Source organism: Pongo abelii, chromosome 8 (genome assembly GCF_028885655.2).
Source record: "Pongo abelii isolate AG06213 chromosome 8, NHGRI_mPonAbe1-v2.0_pri, whole genome shotgun sequence".
Classification (NCBI taxonomy): Eukaryota; Metazoa; Chordata; class Mammalia; order Primates; family Hominidae; genus Pongo; species Pongo abelii.
This window is the reverse complement of record NC_071993.2, coordinates 103,050,758-103,061,444: the sequence shown is the minus strand read 5'-3', so window position 1 is coordinate 103,061,444 and position 10,687 is coordinate 103,050,758. Positions and strand designations below refer to the sequence as shown.

General features: G+C 39.6%; 1 long non-coding RNA gene across 1 annotated transcript in view; it reads left to right on the top strand.

The window, feature by feature from the left end:
- The first annotated feature begins 170 nt into the window (after positions 1 to 170).
- LOC134762069 (uncharacterized) overlaps positions 171 to 10,687 on the top strand; it is a 49,779-nt gene continuing 39,262 nt past the window's right edge. Inside the window, exons 1-2 of the long non-coding RNA XR_010141600.1 lie at positions 171 to 1,606; positions 1,921 to 6,615. This is a non-coding gene — a long non-coding RNA (uncharacterized LOC134762069). The remainder of the gene's footprint in view (positions 1,607 to 1,920; positions 6,616 to 10,687) is intronic.

Genomic DNA, 10,687 nt, shown 5'->3' with positions numbered 1-10,687 from the left:
CACCCACTATTCAAACACTATCACTGTTAATTTTTATGTATTTCTTGTGTTTTTCTAGGCATAATTTGTTTTTACAAAAACATAACCTTAGTGGCTATTCCCACTTTATTATGTGAGTACTGGTCAATGCAGAAAGAAGACTAAACAAACGATAGATTGGTTTTCAGTCATATTCTAAAGAAACAGAAGCCAAACAAACACTTGATCTGGTGGAAAGTCCAAGATTATGGTCCTTGGCCCTGGGTTAAGGCCAGCTAGAGTATCCGGTGATGGTGAGAGGCCTCCAATTGTCTTAGTCCTGGATTTAAAAGGGCCTACTCGGAGCTAAAATGCTCTCCAGAGCCTAGCAATCATTGACAGTTTCCTCAGGTAACCAGCGCTGCAAAGACAGAGAACGCTGCAAAGGCCAGGTGTCAGAAACCAAGTGAAATCCCAGGTTCAGCCAAGGGGACCCAGGCACACAGGTGGGCCTTGTGTTCACCATAAAGAGCATACTGGCTACAAGTTGGCCCAGAGACTACAAGTTGGCCCCTCTCTGGGCAACAGAGTGCCTAACTTAAAGGGGCTTACCAGGATGCCACGCGCCAGCGGCTCTGGTTTTACAAAATGGAGTCACCACGGAGAACGCAGTGTGTGGGTTAGACCACGTCCACCAAGTACCAGCTATACATTCTCGGACAAATTTACTTGCCCTCTCTTAGCCTTAGTTTCTCCATATATAAAATGTAAGTGATACATTTCTGACTGCTGGGATTGTAAGGAAGGGATTAAATGACTTGCCAATGAGGTGTTCAGCACAATGCGTGCCTGACACGTAAAACGTGTTGGGGTTGGTTGGTTGTAAAACCCACAACTTCTCTCCCCACTCTACCCCCGCCCCTCCAGCAGCTGCCCAGCTGCAGCCGCTTCCAGGAACCACTTCGCTTCGGGCTTCCTCAGCCGAACGCGGATCCCTCCGCGTTGCGTCACTTCCGGGAGACTCTGGCCGCGGCGATTCAACATATCCGGACGCAACCGTCATGGCTACTGTCAGTGAGGGCCCGTAATGGAGATCGAGTCAAGGGTTGCCCAGGGACACTTAGACCCTTCGGCTTCAAGGAGGCCTCTCAAAGGACAAAGGATGAGACTGCCTGGCGGCAGAGTGCCCCCCACAATCCTAGGAACTGTGTCGCCGCGCTTCCCGTTAACTTGCCGCTAAGTTTTTCTAGAAAAGTCGCCCTTCTTGCCAGGGTGGGACCTCACTTCGGACCTAGCCCTTCTTTGTGTACCAAGTTTTTATTTCCGTCACTTCCCGCAGCCCGGGAGCTCGGCGGGCGATACTGTGGTAGCCTGGGAGGAAGGGGCGGGCCGGATGCTGGAACCGAGAGAGGTGGGGCTCGTCGAGGAGTCACGGGCGGCCGAGGCTGGAGTCTCCTAAATGCAACCTTGAGCTGTTCCACCCTTTGGTGTTGGTGCTTGGTGTGTTAACTCGAGGTGCTCCTCACCATGCAGGCGTTCAGAGCTGGTCATAAGGCTCTTACCTGCTGACCCAACCACCCTCAGCCACAGCTTGCCCTGCTCCAGATAGACTTTGATCCTGGAAAATATCTAGGATGGGCGTAGTGCAGTATGTTATTGTTTTGTTTTAAGTCTCAAACATAAGCAAACTATTATTAAAAGTTTTAGACTTAGTAGGCAGAGTTCACATATTGGGTCATGTTATTGTTTTAAGGTTTAAATTTAGATAACATGTTAGTACTTGTTGAGATTTTAACAAAAGCATTAAAAAAAACCCATGAGAAACTAGATTAATCTTTAGAATATTTTAAGTTTGCTACTGCGCAGTGGTAACATGAAGACCACTCATAATAAGGCTTTGATTACCAGAAGCTTCTGAAAATGAAATTATGGATATATTAATGTGAGTTTTCCTCTCTGCAGGGTGTCCTATAGACTTTGTCATGGAGTGAAACAGAAACAAATGTGAGTTAATCATTAACATTTCCTAGTGGTTAAAATTACTTTTTAAGTGCTTAACTGTGTATTTTTTAGATTGAAGATTTCAACTGAAATTTTGATTTGACTGAAATATTAAATATGTGATGAGTTGATATTAAAATACAGAAGATTACTATTTTTATAGAAACAATAATGTAGAAACTAATATTTGAAGCAGGTTTACTCCACATTCTGTGTTATAATTTAAATTTTCACTTAAACTCTCAAAATCAGAAGAGCTGACCTAATAAGGCTTAAATCTCTAAAACTTGTGGTTTTAAGCAGGCTTAATATACGTAGTTATAATAGTTTTTAAAAAAATTGTTATTAAGTTCCTCAGGTGATTCTGATATAGTATTTTAAAGAAAGCAAAAAGAAATGATCTGTTTATACATTTTAAATATTTTGTTTCTTGTTTATGTATTGAGACTGTGCTTATAAATGCATTCACACGCATTGAAGTACATAATTTGATCGTCATGCCAGCCTGGAATCTTGCTTTTTGTATGGTTTCTTGGAGGTAGGTCTACTGGGTTCTTGGCATAGTACCTGGACAAAACATTGTTAAGGTGGAAATTTTCATTGTATTTATCACTTCAAACATTTGACCAGTTTATTTAGTTTTCAAGTGCTTTAGACAAACAACTATATTTGGGCTTGACTTAGTGTATAATAAATGTAAAGTTTGATCTCAAGTAGTTGACATTTATGGAGTACTTACCATATGCCAATCTTTGTGATAATTGCTAGACATATTTTATTTAATGCTTACAGCAGTACTGTGAGTTAGGTTTGTTAAATCCCTGTTTTAATAGATGGAGAAACTGAGGCAAGGACGGATTAAGTTACAAATCCGTCTTTGTAACTTAGAGCCATCTTCTTATCTACTTGTTTTGTATGACACCCTTTTCCTCCATATAACTGAACACTGGTAGAAGAGTGAATGACTGTAGAAAACAGACCCGGACTCTGTTCTACCTATCCAGCTTTGTAAATTAGGGCAAGTCGTGTGACCACTCTGAATTTCATTTTCCTCACCTATAATAAATGAAAACTTTGAACTGTTACATTTTATTGAATCTTGAATCATCAAAAATCCTTAAGGCTGGGTGTGGTGCTTCACGCCTGTAATCCCACCACTTTGGGAGGCCCAGATGGGAGGATTGCTTGAGGCCAGGAGTTTGAGACCAGACTGGTCAGTCAGCATAGCAATATCCCATCTCTACCAAAAAAAAAAAAAAAAAAAAAGCCTTGAAATGGTGCCTTTACCATTGAACCTGGGATTTTCTTCCAAACCGCTAGTGCTCATTCTGAGTTTTGAAATTCTGATTCACGTGTAGGCAGTGCCAACTCCATCTCCATTGCTGTCTAGTCTAATCACATTGTAAGATGTGACTGATTTCAGAGATGTCAAAATGTAAAATAATGTGCATCTTGAAATTAATGAGCTCTTTTTCAACCCTGACTCTGTAACGTCTGTGACTTTTTAACATTTTATTGCAGGATTAAGTATTTTTGAATGTAAATGATTCACGATAAAACATAGACTTCATTTGATCACATCTGCAAAATAAATTTTTAAAAAATTTGGGCTTCATGATAATGGAAAAGTAGAAACCATGTTTGTCTTTATCACCTGTGAATCCCCCATATTGAGAACATGCCTGGGACATAGTGAGTGTTCAGTAAACATTTACTCAATGAAGTAAACAAGTCTTCACTTCTTTTTTCTTTGTTTGAGACAGAATCTCACTCTGTTGCTCATGCTGGAGTGCAGTGACGCGATCTTGGCTCACTGCAACCTCTGCCTCCAAGGCTCAACTGATCCTCCCGCCTCAGCCTCCCAAGTAGCTAGGACTACAGGCACACACCACCGCACCAGTTAATTTTTGAATTTTTTTGTAGAGACAGGGTCTTACCATATTTCCCAGGCTGACCTTGAACTTCTGGGCTCAAGCGATCTGCCTGCTTCAGTCTCCCAAAGTTCTAGGATTACAGGCATTAGCCACTGTGCCCTGCCACGTCTTCATTTCATATTACAAATACAACATTAAAAAATTGTGTTTGACTTGAATTAGACATAAAATACACAGTCATGCATCGCTTAATGACAGGGATACATTCTGAGAAATGTGTTGGGCGATTTTGTTATTGTGCGTGTACTTCATAAATCTACATGGTATGGGCTACTACATACCTGTATGGTATGGCGTATTGCTCCTAGGTTACAAACCTGTATAACATGTTACTGTACTGGATACCATAGGTGGTTGTAACACAATGGTATTTGCATATGTAAACATGTCTAGACATAGAAAAGGTACAGTAAAAATATTATAACTTTATGGGACCATCAGTGAAATGTCGTTATGTAGCACATGACTGCAATAGTATTAATAGTGCAAAAATATTTTGCACTGAAATTTTTTGCATTCAGAAGTTCACTGTTGTAAACTGTCTTTCTTTCCAAATATCTTTTCTTCTGCTGATTATTGTTGATTGTCATCAAGTATGGGGTATATTTTGTTCCTTGAAGAGTTATAGTAAAAATTGAAATGCTGGCTTATAGACTTTCCAACAAAGAATCTAACTGATTTATTTTTAAACTGGCCAAAGTATAGGAACATTACTTAATTTTTAGAAATCTTCATTGTAAGAAAAGTTTTAAAAATGTGATTTGATAGCTTATTTAATTTTTGTGAGTATTCTGGAGGTGATTAGGCATACTGTCTTTCCTAGTATACAAATAATGTTGAATATTTCTGAGTTATGAACAATAAAAATAAACTACAATTGAGAGATGTATTGAAATTATGTCAGTGGGCAGAAAAGTGTTCCAAGTTTTCGGAACTTGGCAAGTGTAAGAATAATGTAACAGGAGAAATTATTCCAACCATAATTATAGATGTCTGATAGTCTGTACTTTCGATTAGAACCAGGAAGGTGGCACAGGAATAATTAGAGAGTTGTAGACTGTTCTCTGTAGATAATCAGCTGAGTTTTGTGCTGTGGCCAGAAAAGCCAGTGTGTGAGGTATCATCAGGAAGGGATTTGGGAAAATTAACAAAAAAAATTTTACCCTCAAGTAACACAGTGTTTAAACATGAGGTACAGGAAATTATTTTATATTCATAATCCAGATGTTAAAATCATTTCAATTGTTAAATGTGATTATGGCTATAATTTTACTTACATAATTCTGTAAAGGATATATGCCTGTATATTCAATTTTTAAAGACCAAATATAGGAGTAAAATCATTTACATAATTACAAAAATTCCTGCCACTAAAATAAAACTCTGTATCACATGATAGCACTTCATTACTGAGTGAACATTAACCATGAACATCTTGGAATTTTCACTATCAATTTCCTTTTCTCAGAGTCCTTTTTTACAGAAAACACAAAGTTTTTATTCTTTAGTTATGCCTGTGCAGTAATGAGGAGGGGGAATAGTATTCACTTCTGTTAGTACTTACTTCCTTGTACAGACTTTGTAATGTATACTTTACTGAGTTCTCCAAACCCAAAGGAGAATAAGGCCAAGGGCCTACAATAAATTATTTTATGAGTCCAAAAAAGTAATTCATTTTATGACGTTTTCACAGAAGTTTATGCTTATTAATCAAAGATTTCAAGTTTGAAGAACTGAAAGAGAAGTGATATCATTAAATTTGGAGCAAATATGTTCTTTCAATAATTTTTTAAGTACCCAAGGATTGCTTTGTACTACCCTGAAAATTGTTTTCCTTTAAAATTTTTATTATTTCCACACCGTTTTTCTCCATCTTTCTGTTTTCCTGTGAACGAATAACAGTAAACCCCCCACCCTAACAAAATGTGAATTCACCTAGGCTGAAATCATAAGATATATTCACTTTGTTTTCCCTACTTTTTCTACATGTTCAAGAATTTATATCAAATACAGATTAATTTGAAAATTTGACATTTGGAGATAATCTCAGTGACTAAAAAAAAATAAAAGAGAAAGGCATGGGACACTTGCAAGGAGGAACAGAAACAAAATTTTAAAACCCTCTCATTACTTACCTACAGCAAAGATGAATTTATAAGCATCTCATTTAAACTCTAGGGTAAGTAAATTTTAAAAAAGTTTTTAGAGAATGAGGAATACAAAGGGATTTTGCTAATTTAAGACGTCGTCGTTTTTAGTTTAGTGTGCTGGGTAAAGGATTTTCCAAGTTAACTAACAATTTTATTCTCCAAATCCTGAGTTTTTACTTTTAGGTGTCAGCCATGACTTCTCATCGGGAGTATTTAAAAATGTTATCCTACCAGTTGGTGAAAAAATATCACACCTCCTTTCTAATCTTTATTGGAAAATCTCCTTTTCTTTTCTTTTTTCTTTTCTTTTGAGGCTTGATCTCGCTCTGTTGCCCAGGCTGGAGTGCAGTGGCGCAGTCTCTGCTCACTGTACCCTCCGCCTCCCAGGTTCAAGCGATTCTCCTGCCTCAGCCTCCCAGGTAGAGGGGATTACAGGCACCCGTCACCACACCCAGCTAAGTTTTGTATTTTTTCAGTAGGGACGGAGTTTCACCATGTTGGCCAGGCTGGTCTCGAACTCCTGACTTGAAGTGATCCACCCCCCTCGGCCTCTCAAAGTGCTGGGATTACAGGTATGAGCCACCGTGCCCAGCCAGAAAAAAATCATTCTTTATAGTCAAAGTTTAAATGCTTCATGACCCATCTTCAAGGAGAGTATTCTTTTTATGCTCTGTTCCCTATTTGGTGACTGTGAGAACTCTTTTATAACATTTATGAAGTGCTTACACAGCATTAAGAGATAAGCATGAAAAGATGACTACACCTTGCCTCAGCCCTGGAAGTACCTATGGGAGAGTGACATTTAAATGTATACATGTAGCTAGGTGTGGTGGCTCATGCCTATAATCCTAGCACTTTGTGAGGCTGAGACAGGAGGATCGCTTGAGGCCAGGAGTTCAGACCACTGTGGGCAACATAGGGATCTCATCTCTACAAAAAATAAAAAAAATTAGCCAGGTGTGGTGGTTTGCAACTGTAGTCCTGGCTGTTCAGGAGGCTGAGGTGGGAAGATCGCTTGAGCTTAGGAGGTCAAGGCTTCAGTGAGCTGTGATTTTGCCACTGCATTCCAGCCTGGTGACAGAGTGAGACCTTGTCTCCAATCGATCAATCAGTCAATAAAAAAAATACATAAAGTATGAACCATACTGTGGTGGACGTATGTGTGGGGGTAGAGAGAGGACACAAATGATCCTTTGAAAGGGCTTCAGAGATACCATGACATGCGAAATAGCCAGGCTTCTTTGAGAAGGCACTCTAAACAGTTTGATGGCTGTGTTTCTCAGCAGGAGCAGTAGTAACATTTTGGATAGGTCAGTTTGCTGTACTGTCATTATACTCTCTTAAGCATTGCAAGATATTTAGCAGTCTTGGGTCTGTGGTCTTTTCCTACCAGCTAGCATCAGTTGGAGTTGGGGAGAGCAGTTGGCATCCTTCTTTAGATGTGCTTGTACAATATGACTTTATTATTTTCTGAGCTTCCTGTCCCTGCCATTCCCATTCATTTCATTTCATTCACTGAAGACTTCGGCACCTGGCTTATAGTTCCCCTCTTCTCCCCAAGTCCCACCTTTATGATGGTCACTTCAAATTCCATGTGGTTAGCTAAACCAATATCCTGGCTCTCAACTGCTTGACCTCAAATTTAGTGACCTTTACCTTTTCATGAAGCCACCCAGTCTCTGAATCTTATAATTATTTATGTCAGCAGCTACACCCTTAAAAACTTAAAAAACTCTTCTGCTCTTTGCCCATTTTTCTAGCTTTTTAGCTGAATGACTTCCAGTGCATCTGTACTTCAGCTTCAAGAACTCCAGTCCCTGGGCTGTTCTCTCTCCCAGTCAGCTTCCATCACTTCAGCCATTACACTCTTGCACCCTTTTCCCTCTGTTAGACCTACCCAGTAAAACACAACCCTAGGTCAGAAATTATAATAATAGCTAACATACGCTGAGTGCTTATTGTACTCCAGACACTCTTCTAAGTTTACCTGGTTTGTCTCCTTTAATATTCTCAATGGCACTGTTATCTCCATTTTGTGCATGAGGAAAGTAAAGCTCAATTTCTGTCTACTGTAGTAGGATATAAACCCTAGAAGTTTGCCCTTAGAAAATGTGCATTTAACCACTTATTTAGACTGCGTTTCAAAACAGCTGTCTTTCTGCTTCCCCACTTGGACTGCTGTACTGTTTTCAGGACAGAGTAGGTTTGGCTAGGTGGAGAGTGTTGAAAGCACTCATCTTAAACCTTGGCTGTGTAACTAACGCTTTTGGTAGGCCTCTAGCAAAGGCAGAAAACTAGAGGGAAGTAACAGTGATTAGGTATTTAATGTCACCAGCTGCTTCTGGGTGTCTGTAGACAGAGGGAGAAGAAAAGCTAAAGAGAATAGGCATCAGTTTGGGGATTGAGTGTGATGTCACCTTTGCCTGATGACCTACTGAATATTAGAGACTGAACTGACTTAAAATTGGTAGAATAGGCATGAGAGAGTCCTTCATTTGTTTGTTTGTTTTTAATTTCAGGTGAGTCTGAGTGATTATGTCATGTATATGTATGTCATGGCTGACGGGCTGAGGACCTCCATTGCTCTCCGAGGCTTGGCTCAGCTGTCCTGGAGAGATGTGCTGGGAAACATGCACCCTCTTGTCCCTCTTGTCGCCTTCCATCTCTATCTGTTTTGAGAAAACCACTCTTAAGTAGTCGTTGCTGTGGATTTCTCTCTCTAGATGTCCTTCCTTTTGTTCTGGATTTGTTGATGCTGACATTGTCACTTGAAGTGACAGGGTAAAGCTTTTGAGAGCTGATTGCTTCAGTTATTAGGTCACCTGTGGGACTGTCTAAGTACTGTCATGCATCACTTGACTGTGGTGATACGTTCTGAGAAATGTGTCATTAGGTGAATTCACCATCATGTTTATTTACACACACAGCTGGTGTACCCTACTACACACCTAGATTGTATGGTATAGCCTGTTACTCCTAAGCTACAACCCTGTGCAGCATGTTGCTGTACTAAATACTGGAGGCAATTGTAGCACAATGGTGAATATTTGCATTTCTGAACATATCTAAACATAGAAAAGGTACAGTAAAAATACAATATAAAAGTTGTTTTTGTTTTTTAATACACCTATATAGTGCAGCTCCATTTTAATCTTATGGGACCAGCAGTGTATATACTGTGTTCATCGTTGACTGAAACATTGTTATGTAGTGCATGATGACTGTAATTAATTTAGGGCTTTGTTTTGACAATGGTTTTGTTTCTTTGTTTGTTTGTTTTTGAGAAGAGTCTGACTCTGTTGCCCAGGCTGGAGTGCAATGGCGCGATCTTGGCTCACAGCAACCTCCGCCTCCCGTGTTCAAGCGATTCTCCTGCCTCAGCCTCCTGAGTAGCTGGGGCCACAGGCGTGCACCACCACACTGGGCTAATTTTTGTATTTTTAGTAGGGATGGAGTTTCACCACATTGCCCAGGCTGGTCTTGAACTCCTGTTTTCAGGTGATCCTCCTGCCTCAGCCTCCCAAAGTGCTGGGATTACAGGTGTTAGCCACTGCGCCGGCCTCAACAATGGTTTTCATTTCCCTGTACAAAAAAACTTTCCCGTCACCATTCTTAGTCTCTTAAAGAGGCAAACTTTTATTTTCTAGATATTTAAAATAATAGCAATAACTTCCTATAATTTTCAGATTCACCATAATTTCTGCATGTGATACTCACATAAATGTATTTCCACCACAATTTTGAACCTGAATTTAAGTCACTCGACTTAATTCTCACTCACAAGAGATAAGGTAGCCTCTGGTGGCAGGGATTTTTCTTAGAAACCCCTTTCTGCTCGAAAAGACTTCTTAGAGAAAAATCACACATTGGTGAAAACTAATAGTATGACATTTATGTTCTTGACTTTGCCTGGCAATTCTTCTCTTTCCCATTCTCCACAGGAGCTGTTTTAAACTTCTGCTGACCTTAGACCCTTTCCTATGTGTTCACTAGATCTCCTACCTTTTCATTCTCAGCAGATTATTTTACCTCCCGTTTTCTCAGAGAAAACAGAAAACATAAGATGGCAACTTTAGCAAATTAGTGCGACCAAACCTTCAAACTTACTTCATTGATAACCCATTTTTGTTCTTTTTTTTTTTTTTTTTTTTTTTGTCCTATTCTCCTTGCACAGTGGAAAGGGTGATCCTGTTCTGGTCCAAGCCTCTGGCTCTCTTCCCATTCATTCCTACTCTTTAGGATTTTTCTCATTTTACTTAGCTATGGCTCCTTCCCACTGGCATTTAGGCATTCTCACATCTTTTCTATCTTAGAAGAAAAAAATAAAACCATCCTACACCAATTTGCCCCTCTGTCTTCTGTTTCATACCTCTCTGTCCACAGACAAGTGTTCATGAAAAAGTTGTCTTTACTCACTGTTTATTTCCTTGAACTTCCTGTTTATTCTTCAACCAACTGCAATATTTTATCTCAACTGAAATTACCAGTTTTAAAAGTCACTAACTACCACTTCATTTCTAAATCCACTGGGTATTTCTCAGACCCTATCTGACTTGACCTCTGTTGAGTCCAGTGTGACAGTTTATCTACTTTCTTCTTGAAATCTTCTTTTCCTTGGGCTTCACTGACACCAATGTTTCCTGG